Source organism: Anomaloglossus baeobatrachus, chromosome 8 (genome assembly GCF_048569485.1).
Source record: "Anomaloglossus baeobatrachus isolate aAnoBae1 chromosome 8, aAnoBae1.hap1, whole genome shotgun sequence".
NCBI lineage: Eukaryota > Metazoa > Chordata > Amphibia > Anura > Aromobatidae > Anomaloglossus > Anomaloglossus baeobatrachus.
Genome location: NC_134360.1, coordinates 231383353 through 231395369, shown reverse-complemented (window position 1 = coordinate 231395369; position 12017 = coordinate 231383353). Strand labels below are relative to the sequence as shown.

Below are 12017 nucleotides of genomic sequence, written 5' to 3'. Positions count from 1 at the left end.
CGGTGTTGTTCCTGGGAGCAGGTCGATGGCACAATCGTAGGGACGGTGTGGCGGAAGTACCTCAGACTCCTTCTTGTCAAAAACGTCTGCGAAGGACCAATAGGCCGAAGGCAGTTCCGGTAGGTTCTCTGGAACCGGAGGTCGTCGGATGGGTTGTATGGACTTCAGACACTTCTCATGACAAGCAGGACCCCATCGGGTGATTTCGCCAGTACCCCAGCTGACTGATGGTTCGTGTGTCCGCAACCAGGGAAGTCCCAGCAGGATTTGATGGGACATGTGTGGAAGGACGTAGAGAGCGATGTTCTCGGTGTGCAGGGCACCGATACGCAGTTCGACCGGACTTTTGACCCAGGAGATGGTATCAGAGAGGGGTCTCCCATCCACAGAGGCAATCACTAGGGGCTTCTCGAGTGGAGTAACAGGCAGCTGGTACTTGTCCACCGTGGCCTGCTGGATGAAATTGCCTGCTGCTCCAGAGTCGAGGTATGCCTCAGCCGTGAAGCGCGTCTCTCCCGTTGACACTTGCACAGTCCACATAACCGGGTCTGAGAGAGTCCCAGCACCTAGGGTGGCCTCTCCTACCAACCCTAGGCTTTGGAGTTTCCCGGCCTTTCCGGACAGGAGCGTAGGAGGTGTGTGTCCTCTCCGCAGTAAAAGCAGAGACCCTTGGCGAGCCGCTCTGCTCGACGTTGTTCAGACTGTCGTACTCGGTCGATCTGCATGGGCTCGTGGACGGGAATCCCAGCTGTTGATGACTGAGATACGGAGGGCTTCTGTGGAGGAGAGGAATGCCGTACCGGACGTCTCTCACGAGACAGCTCTTTGGAGCGCTCCTGAAAACGAATGTCCACTCGAGTTGCTAGGGCAATCAGGGCATCTAGGGTGGAGGGCACGTCACGACCCGCCAACTCATCTTTGATGCGACTCGAGAGTCCTTCCCAGAAGGCGGCTGTTAGGGCCTCATTATTCCACCCGAGTTCTGAAGCCAAAGTGCGGAAACGGATGGCGTATTGGCCCACCGTCAGTGTTCCTTGACGTAAGCGGAGGAGGGATGAAGCAGACGCAGAGGCGCGTCCCGGCTCGTCAAAGGTGCTGCGAAAGGCCTGCAGGAACTCTTGAAGATCCTTGGTCATAGGGTCCTCCTTCTCCCACAACGGGTTCATCCACGCCAGTGCCTCGCCCTCCAGGTGAGACATGATGAAGGCGACCTTGGCTTGGTCGGAGGCAAACAGATGTGGCAGCTGCGTGAAATGGAGGGAGCATTGGTTTATAAACCCCCTGCAGGACTTGGGATCTCCGGCGTACCGGGGTGGTGAGGCCAAACGCAGTCTGGAAGCATCCGAAGAAGCAGCCACGGGAGCGGGGGACGTGGCTTGACTAGTGGCGGCTTGGGATGTCGAAGACGTGACTGCCGCTTGTAGTGTGGTCAGGCGGGTGTCCACGGAAGTCATAAAGTTCAGCGTGCGGGTCTGGACTTCACGCTGGCGTTGGAGTTCCTCTTGCAAGGCTGCTAGTGCTGCAGCGGGATCCATGGCCTGATCTTACTGTCAGGGCCAGGCGGTCGGGCAGACCCAGGAGGTGGATCCACTGGGCCGAACTCTAAGATGGTGGTAAGGAGTCCGGTAGCTGAAGCACTATGGGCAGTAGAACAGTCCGTGCCAGTGAGTGTAACGAAGAAGTCCCTGGGACCACGGAGTCACAGATGGTAGTCCGGGTGACGTAGCTCAGGTTCGGAAGCCGAGGTGATGTCAGGCGGGGTCCGGAACCTTTGGAGCGAGATGACGGGTCACCGCAGGGATCCGAGATGGTACGGACTGTCAGATGGCAGACGGACAGCGTGCGGGGTTCGGGATTCAGCAGGACCGGATGGCGAGGCAGGATCAGCTCTAGAAGAGAGATACGTGAGTATGGCACGAAGACACAAGGAGACCTGACTCCTAGCTTGGAAAACACGAAGATCAGGCCCCGCCCTCTTGGACAATACACCCCTTTATACCCTGTACCTGTTTAGCCTCATTTCCTGTTAATGGACGCTGGCCCTTTAAGAAAGGGTCAGTGACCGCGCGCGCGCCCTAATGCGCATGCGCGCAGCCCGGGTGCCAGAAGCCAGGGAAGGAGGCTGAGAAGAGGACGCAGGGGAGCCGGCCAGGGCCTGGGAAGCCGTCGGGCGCCGCGATCGGAGACCAGGGGGCCTGGGAAGGACGGGCACCGGAGCCAAGGACCCGGGGAGCGTGGCAGGTGAGCCGGGGAGCGGGGCTGAGGACCCGGGGAGCGGAGCAGAGGACCCGGGGAGGGGAGCCAAGGACCCGGGGAGCGTGACAACATCAAGGTGAGTATTGGTTAAAAAAGAACCAGTACTCACCTCTCTGGCCGCTCTGCTGCTTGCAGTCTGATCCTATTCCAGTCACCATCATGCGCCGCATCTCCAACACTTCCAGCAGTGTTCAGGCCCTAAACGTCAATGTTGAAATTGCGACCTTATTGCACACAGTAACCACCGAGGCCTGGACGCAGCCAAAAATCCATAGTATATATAGTAATAAATAATAAATATAGTGAAGAGGATGGAGATACAGCACGCAACAGTGGAATAAAAAGGACAAGATGGCGGCAGAGGAGCTAGAGCAGTCAGTGGTGAGGTATTAGTTGTTTTGGCAGCACGGTGGCTCAGTGGTTAGCACTGCAGTCTTGCAGCGCTGGGGTCTTGGGTTCAAATCCCACCAAGGACACCATCTGCAAGGAGTTTGTATGTTCTCCCCGTGTTTGCTTGGGTTTCCTCCGGGTCCTCCGGTTTCCTCCCACACTCCAAAGACATACAGATAGGGACTCTAGATTGTGAGCCCCAATGGGGACAGTGTTGCCGATGTATGTAAAGTGCTATGGAATTAATAGCGCTATATAAATGAATAAAATTATTATTATTATTTTGTTTGTTTTTTCTAGGTCCTGTTTCATCTTCCATACATATCCAGGTTATGAACAAAGTTACAGAACACATTTAGTTTATAATCTGGAAATGGCTGTATACGAAAATGGGGTTTTAAAAACACTATTCAGTTGGTTGTACTAAAGATGCTAGAGTATTGGATCTACAGTATAAGAAAGGTTGAATTTACTCTTGTGCTTGCAGTGTTTGGCACAAAGACCCTGATTGATTGCTCTCAGTGAGAGAAACAAAATTAACATTGATGATGTTATCAAACAAGCTTTCGAGACATCTCAAATCTCTTCCTCAGGCAAAAGTACAAAGACCCTGTCACACATCAAATATATACATCTTTTGGCCTCTCTCAAACTCGTATACAAGACCGCATGCAAGAAAACAAAAATATATTGCATTGTCAATATAAAAGTTAAGAAGACCGTTTTCTGATCATGCTCACAAGACAAACATTGTTAAAGAGGTATCCCAATCTGATGAGCTTCTGGAAATATGCAATGTATTTTTAAGTTCTGCACAATCATAGCATGGCAGAAGCATGTGGATACTCTTTAGGATGTGTTTCGTAGTTTTCACGTCATTTAATCATGATACCATCAGTACAGGGACAAACACAAACAACAAAAAAAACATGTGGGCTCCAATACAATAAAGGTGAATCCCTGTTTTTCCTTTGGCAGCAATACAACATTTTTAAGGAGAGGTACTGAGCAGCTGGTTGCACATGTGCACCCACAGCTCAGTGTATGGCACTGACAAAGATAGCCCAGCACTATTCTCAGCTATCATCCTCATTCCCAAAGACCATGAGTTGAGCAGCATGGCACATACGTGACCAGCTGCTCCACTCAATTCCTCCTGGGCATGGTTTTCCAGTACGATACACATTGATTTAACAATGATCACAAATCCACTTAATATCTGGAGACCAGAATACCCTTTTAAGGCACAGGAGTCCATATAATGTTGTTGTTTGCCTCTGTATTGATGGTATCATGATTTATTGACTTGTCAGAAGAGGAAGGGAGCACATTCTCAAAGGTTTCCATGTGTTCCTGCCATACTGTGATTACTTATTAAAAAACCTGTATTGAAAAGTACATTGCATCATTTTAGAAAGTCTCCAGCAGAGTAACTGTGATTATCTTATCACATATGTTCTATTATTTTGTTTTGTACTATGATGCATTTTTGACCGGTCATTAATTTCCTCTCCCTGGCCTTTAACCGTGTCCCCAGTTAGTGTTTACGTATACAGCACTGGATTTGTACTCCGCAGAGTAAACACAAGAGCACATTTAACTTCTGTGAACGAAGGAGTCTGGGTTGTGTCTCTGACAATCTGTAGAAGCAGATATGAAATCTGCATGTCGTCTGAGGGAACCCAGTATCTCTGGTTTTCCTGTATTTTGTTCTGCACACCCCACAGTTTACCTGATTTGACCCAATTATTGTTTTCATACATACGATAAGGATTCTTTGGAAACCCAAACTGTAGATTTACAGTATTGTTTTTGTTTCATGTTGAGATGTGTTTTACACATTTGACACATGATATATTATTATAAAATATCAGATTTCTATTGACAAAATAATGAAACTTCTGTTTAAATGAAAGGTGTGTATTACATAATGAAGAAAGGCAATTTTGTTGTCACACTGTACTAAGGGAGACGCTGAAACTACAAGAAGTGTAGCTTCAGAGTGCAGTTAGCAAGCAAGCCACCAGAGGGCAGCAGAGTAGTCAATAAACTAGGCAGCAGCAGGAGGTCTCGACAATAGTACAAGGATTGTTAAATCACGGTCAGTTGATGGCCAAGGGTCTGAAGCCGAGAAGTAACGGATATAGCAGAAGAGAGAGACACAGGCCAGAGTCAATAACGTGGATACAGGTCAGATGCTGGGAAGTCCAAGTACAAACTAGGGAAGAGGACAACAGGTCGGGACCGGGATAAGACAGACAGGGAAGGGTACACAGTAGACAGGAGTGGGTAGTCAGGGACCGGGACAGACAGATGAATGGAGGAGAGTACTGGTCAGAATAAGGTAGCTGGGAAGCAGGACAGATCAGGTAACTCACCAGAGCCACTAACACACACTGCAGAGCGTAAACTATCCCTGGCACTGAACCGGAGGTGCAGCACCAGGATATAGTGTCCCGGAAACCAGAGTGAGGCAGGAATATAGTTAAACCCTGACACGACCAGGCCGGAGCTAGGTGAAATACTAAAACGACAGCAGCCAATACAGACTTGTATCATGACATTTGGGTTTTTTTGTGCACCATGAGCCATAACTTTTTTATTTTTTTAGAATATCTTATGAGGGCCTGTTTTTGTGGGGCAAGTGATAAGTTTCGAGGACTCACTTCTGTTTACCATATGATGTATTGAATAATGGTAACAAGAAGTTCCAAGTGGAGTGAAATGGTGTTTAAAAAATCCCAAACATCCCCTCAGATGGCGCTGTTTTCAATTCTCCCGGGATCACTTAAATCACAGACAGCGGGCCTCCTGAGACTCTGTCTTACAGCGGCACGCATGGTGATCCCGAGATACTGGAGATCGACTGGGGTGCTATCTGTGAGGGAGTGGTTTGCGGAGATGGCCATCATTCACAGGATGGAGTCCCTCACGGCAGAGACCAATGACTCAGTGGATAAATTCCTTAGGATCTGGACCCCGGCTCTTGATTCCCTACCATTTCAGAACCTTATTGGTAACTCATAACCTGTGTTACGTCAGACCAATGTAGCGGTCCAAGTACTGGGGAAGTAATCCCTACCATGCCTTCCCTCCCTCTCTTTCTGCTGCTCTTCTCCCCCCCCTCCTTTTCTTTTCCCCACCTTTCCCTCTTACTACTTTCTTTTCTTTCTGGTTCTAGTGAAATCTTCTAATTTTTTTTTGGCAGTGGCCTCGTTTTGGTTGCGGCGTATTTCTCCTTTGGAAGGAGACTGTTCGTATTATCAAATATGGTTACATGTCCTATGCGTGCCTCATGGTAGTTAGTAAGAGAGTATGTATTAGCTAGGACGTGGCTTATATTTTTTCTCTGTAAGTTGACACAAAGTAATCACTTATTTGAATCTTACTTTTTTTTCCTGTAAATTGTCTTGTTTACTTTAATAAAAGAAAGATTAAACATAAAATCCCCCAAAGAAACCACAATTCTATTGCTTTTTGAGTTTTGTGTTTATGGTGGTCAGTTTTCAGTATAAATTACCAGGCAGCATGATTCTGCAGGTCAGTACGATTAAGGAAATGACAAAAGTGTTTAGTTTTCCTTTGATATACCTCAACATTGAAAAGAAGAGCTATATGGAATTATGGAAATTACAGAGGACTGAATAATATTAATTGATATTGAGTATCAGCCTCACGTGCAGAAATACAAGCACTTATACACCTTGGTAGCTGTCAATGAGGTTATTAGTGGTCAATTGAGGAGTGTTCTGACTTGATAAATGCACTATGGAAATTATCAGAATCCCCTGCTGGCAGCTCACTTTGCAATTGCTGAACAATGACATCTCAAATGTGTCCTCGATAGGAAACAAGTCCGGAGACGCTTCAGCCATGGGAGCACGTTTAGGTCATGCAGGCTGCTCACAGGAGCATCAGCAACATGTGGCCTACCACTATTGTGTTGAAAGCACTATAGAATGCCCATAAAAAGACCACAACGGGGAGTGCCAGGATTCTAACCCTTATCAATTACATGAATATAGCCCAACAATATAAAAGTTCTGCATACCATGAGGAAAATACTATTTTTTTTTATTTTTGTTTAAAGAAAATGTAGTCATTTCTATAATATGAATGCTTTGATTTCTACAGCAAACATATGGATTTCTGTAAAATTCACTATGTATGGGACAGGGTGAGAGAGCTCTGCAACAAATCTATCACCTGTGAATTTATCCCTCTTTTATTTATATCTTCACATCCTCTCTTAGTCTGGGGTAACACTACAAAATATGTAAAATAACTCTTTTCTCTGCACAGCTTATAAAGATCAGTTTCTTTTCTAGTTCTTTTTTTTTATAAATATAAATGAATGTGCAAAATTTAAAATCTGAAAATCAGTGTTGTTTCACATTTTCATCACTGGGTGACAGCAAAGTTCACAATTTTTTGCTTTTCGACGGGGTTCCATACAGATGATTTAAATATAAAAACAATATATATCCATATTGCAATGAAAGCAAAGTGCAAGTATTCTTATTTTAGGCATAAGCTTTGGACTGGAAATAAGAAGATCAAAAGAGGCAAATGTCCCAGAGCCTTCAAGACAATCCATGAGATAAATCACAGATTGGGTCATGCAAAGCTGTCATAAGACTTGGTTTACACAGTGATATCTGTATTGATATGCGCATGAGTTGTTGCCACCTCTGAAGTCTTTCGCAGCTCATCTAATGTTGCGTTCAAGTGCACTATAATTACACGGTGTTCCAAATTATTATGCAAAAAAGATTTTTTCATATTTTCCTAAATTAACTTTATGAATTGCAGTCATTGTTATTTTCCAGTCATCTACTATTCGAGTATAATTGAAATGTTTTTGATCAAACTGTCTATGAAAACAGTGAAACAAGAAAAACAAAATCAGCTCACCCAGATCACATGGAGACTCCAATGAAGGACAGGTGCACGGTGAAGCCGGCCCGGCCAAGAAAGTCCAGGAGACAGAAAAAAATCCAGCACTCGTGTCCAGAAAATATATTAAAACTTGCTTTTTTATTCAATATTCATGGTAAAATGGAAATGGATCATATCCACAAGGTATAAAAAATCCCCATAAAGATGAGATAGTTTGACAGGGTACGCGTTTCGAGCTACATGCTCTTAATCTCAATCCATCTACTATTCGAGTATAATTGAAATGTTTTTGATCAAACTGTCTATGAAAACAGTATATTTTTAAAAATAATAAACACTCAAAATGCACTCAAAATGCATATTCCAAATTATTATGCACAGCAGAGTTTTCAACCTTTTTATTTTTATTTTGAAAAACAAAATGGTCTATTGTGAAGTTATAAGCATTATCAGCTTATTACAAAATGAAATCAAACAGTTTTCAAGTCAAAACTTAATTCTAGGTGATGTTACATTTGCACATAGGATCCCTTGTTCTAAAGAAGCTTCTGAACTCTCTCGTCCATTGAATTTGTCAGTTTTTGGATGGTTTGTGCTTCAATTGTTTTGCATGTGGACAGAATACCCTCCCAGAGCTGTTGCTTAGATGTGAACTGCCTCCCGCCATCATAGACACTTCTTTTGATGATGCTCCAGAGGTTCACAATGGGGTTGAGGTCAGGGGAAGATGGTGGCCACACCATAAGTTTGTCTTTTTTTAATGCCCATAGCAGCCAGAGATGCAGATGTGTTATTTGCAGCATGATACGGTGCATTATCATGCATGAAAATGATCTTGCTGCGGAATACACGGTTCTTCCTCCTGACCATGGCAGGAAGGGCTGTTTTAGAAACTCCACATAGATTATGGAGTTCATCTTTACCCCTTCAGGGATCCTAAAGGGGCCGACAATCTCTCTCCCCATGATTCCAGCCCAAAACATTACTCCACCTCCTCCTTGTTGGCGCCTTAGCCGTGTTTTCATGGGGTGTCCATCAACCAGCCATCCTCCACTCCATCCATCTGGACCATCGAGCGTTGCACGGCACTCATTGGTGAACAAAACAGTTTGGAAGTCAGTCTTCATGTATCGTTTGGCCCACTGGAGCCATTTCTGCTTGTGTGCAGTGGATAGAGGTGGTCGACAGAATGGCTTACGCACAGCTGCAAACCTCTGAAGGACCCTGTATCTTGTTGTTTGGGTGATGTTGGAGGCACCAGCAGCTTCAAAAACTTGTCTGCTGCTATGACAAGGCATTTTAGCAGCTGCTCTTTTAACCTGAGGCAATTGCCTGTTGGAAAGAGTGCTCATTTTTTTCTTATCAGCACGCACACGCGTGTGCTGTGAATCAGCTACATACTTCTTGATTGTGCGATGATCACGATGAAGTGTCTTGGCAATGTTGATTGTAGTCATGCCTTGACCTAAATACTCCACGATTTGTTGCTTCTCAGCAGCCGACACATCCTTTTTCTTTCCCATTTTGGCAAAAAATGTAGGCTGCTTAATAATGTGGAACACCCTTCTTAAGTTGTCTTGCCTTTATTTGGACACACCTTCCAAACTAATTTGCACAGGTATCTGCAATTGCTTAGTAAGAAAATAGTATCTTCAGCTCACCTGCTGCCCGGATTGTTCAGCCTTGCGGGTGCCTGGGATCCTTCGGTCTATCCCAACCGGTAACAAGCAACGTGGATAGAAAAAAAAAGGGCGATCCGGCACAAATTCTCCTTATATTAAAACATCCAAGACTTTATTAAGATATCGTTAAAAACATCGTGAAGACCGAAAATCCACTTAGATGGTAAAAGTAAGGGTCATGATAACTTTACGCATTTCGGACTATTATTAAAAACAAAAAAAAGTCCTTAATCATAAGTGGCTCCTTATGTGGAGACACTTATGATTAAGGACTTTTTTTTATTTTTAATAATAGTCCGAAACGCGTAAACTTATCATGACCCTTACTTTTACCATCTAAGTGCATTTTCGGTCTTCACGATGTTTTTAACGATATCTTAATAAAGTCTTGGATGTTTTAATATAAGGAGAATTTGTGCCGGATCGCCCTTTTTTTTCTTTCCACGTTATCTGCAATTGCTTTCAGTGATATAAAGAGCCCTGACACACATCACCATCAATGAGTTTAAATGACAAACAAAACATTTCTAACCTTATCACTCCAAAACTCTTTTTGCATAATAATTTGGAACACAGTGTATATGCCTATGGGCTCACAGTGATATGCAATGTTGCGAGATCACATTTTGTCTCCCTCTAGCTGAAGTCTAAAGTAAATGCTCAGAGATCTCAAGCTACAGCTTCAGACACTGATGTACAGGTCTTGAAAGGCAACAAATTCCTATACTGATAAAATGCTTAAAAAAAAGATCTGCCCTAAATTGTGTGAATAACACCTGTACTTCACAGTGGCTCCATATGTTGCGCCTATTACAGTCAATAGTATACCCAAATTTTCAGCATATGAAATATAGATACACAAATGGAGGATTACTATATTGCAGATTGTATTTAGAAATTTGATAAGCGTGAAAAGGGGTTGTCCACTACAGTGGAACCTCGCTTAAAGGGAACCTGTCATCAGAAATTTCGCCCAAAAGCTAAAAGATTCCCCCTCTGCAGCTCCTGGGCTGCATTCTAGGAAGGTCCCTGTTATTATTGTGCCCCATGTGAGACCAAAATAAAGCCTTTATAAAGTTCTACCTTTTTGTATGCAGCTTCTGTAAATGTGTCACGGGGGCGGGCTCTCTGCCGTCCGTTATTCTGCCTCCTGGTCCTGTATGCCGCCCCCATCGCTCCTTTCCATATCTGATGCACCGCCCACTGCTCCAGCCATCCCCGCGCATGCCCAGTGCCAGTCTCACAGGACTGAGCAGTGTGACCGCTGGTGACGTGTGCGCAGGCATGTGATTATGGGCGGGACTGTGACTGTTATCAGCAAGTACCCGCCCATAATTTCGTGAGCGCGCAAACCTCTCCAGCGGTCACACTGAGCTCAGTGTAGATGCTAGACTGTATGGGCTGCTTCCAGGGATGACGTCCCTTTGTCATGTGATAGGGGCGTGTTCAAAATACTATCACATGACAAAGGGACGTCATTCCTGGAAGCAGCCCATACAGTCTAGCATCTCCACTGAGCTCAGTGTGAATGCTGGAGAGGTTTGCGCGCTCACGAGATTATGGGCGGGTACTTGCTGATAACAGTCACAGTCCCGCCCATAATCACTTGCCTGCGCACATGTCACCAGCGGTCACACTGCTCAGTCCTGTGAGACTGGCACTGGGCATGCGCGGGGATGGCTGGAGCAGTGGGCGGTGCATCAGATATGGAAAGGAGCGATGGGGGCGGCATACAGGACCAGGAGGCAGAATAACGGACGGCAGAGAGCCCGCCCCCGTGACACATTTACAGAAGCTGCATACAAAAAGGTAGAACTTTATAAAGGCTTTATTTTGGTCTCACATGGGGCACAATAATAACAGGGACCTTCCTAGAATGCAGCCCAGGAGCTGCAGAGGGGGAAGCTTTTAGCTTTTGGGCGAAATTTCTGATGACAGGTTCCCTTTAACGAGTAACCCAGTTAACGAGAATTTCGCTTAACAAGCAAAGCTTTCTGTAAATTTGTAACTCTGTTTACGAGAAAGCTTTGCTGTACGAGCAAAATACTCACCGCACACACTTCCGGTTCCGTACATCCACCACGCTCTGACCCGCTCTTGCAGTCCACACAAACACACAGAAAACACACACAAACAAACACGCACGCACATACAGTATTATGCTCACCTTACCTTCCGTTCCATCGCCGGCCTCGTGGTTCTTGTAGTTCGCCGGTGCATCGCGACGAGGGAGGAATCCTCACGGCGAACTATAAGACCCAGGAGGCCGGTGATGGAACGGAAGGTAAGGTGAGCATAATATGTGTGCCTTAAGTTCCATCGCAGTCCTCCTGGGTCCTGTAGTTGGCCGCTCCAGGCTGTGTATCGGTAACCATCGGCGACGAGGCAGGAACTTCCGCTGTCAGACGCTGCTCAAAGGCAGCGCGCTGACCAATCAGAGGCAAGCGGCTCTGACTTTGACGTCATCGCTCTGGGTGCGGAAGTTCCTCCCTCGTCGTCATGGTTACCCGATACACAGCCCGTGCTAGCAAACAGCAAAGTCCCAGCAGGCCGGCGATGGAACGGAAGGTAATGTGAGCATATAATATGTGCGTGTGAGTTTGTGTGAGTTTGTGTGTATTTGTGTGAGTTTGTACGTGTGTGGAATGGCACAACAGGGGACCATGATGGGACATTTAACAAGTTGTGGAACGAATTGTCTGCATTGCAATGATTTCCTATGGGAAATCTTGCTTTGCTGAACGAGTAACTTGGTTAACAAGCACAGTCCCAGAACGGATTGTTCTCGTT

At 45.6% G+C, this 12017-nt stretch overlaps 1 long non-coding RNA gene across 3 annotated transcripts in view; it reads right to left on the bottom strand.

Annotated features, from left to right (window-relative positions):
- Positions 1-12017, bottom strand: part of LOC142248915 (uncharacterized) — a 198391-nt gene that overhangs the window by 133174 nt on the left and 53200 nt on the right. The window contains exon 3 of one of the 3 annotated variants that reach the window (XR_012724958.1): positions 1678-1889. The exons of the other annotated variants lie outside the window; for them this stretch is intronic. This is a non-coding gene — a long non-coding RNA (uncharacterized LOC142248915). Of the gene's footprint in view, positions 1-1677; positions 1890-12017 lie in introns of those variants that run through there. 3 annotated transcript variants of the gene reach the window in all.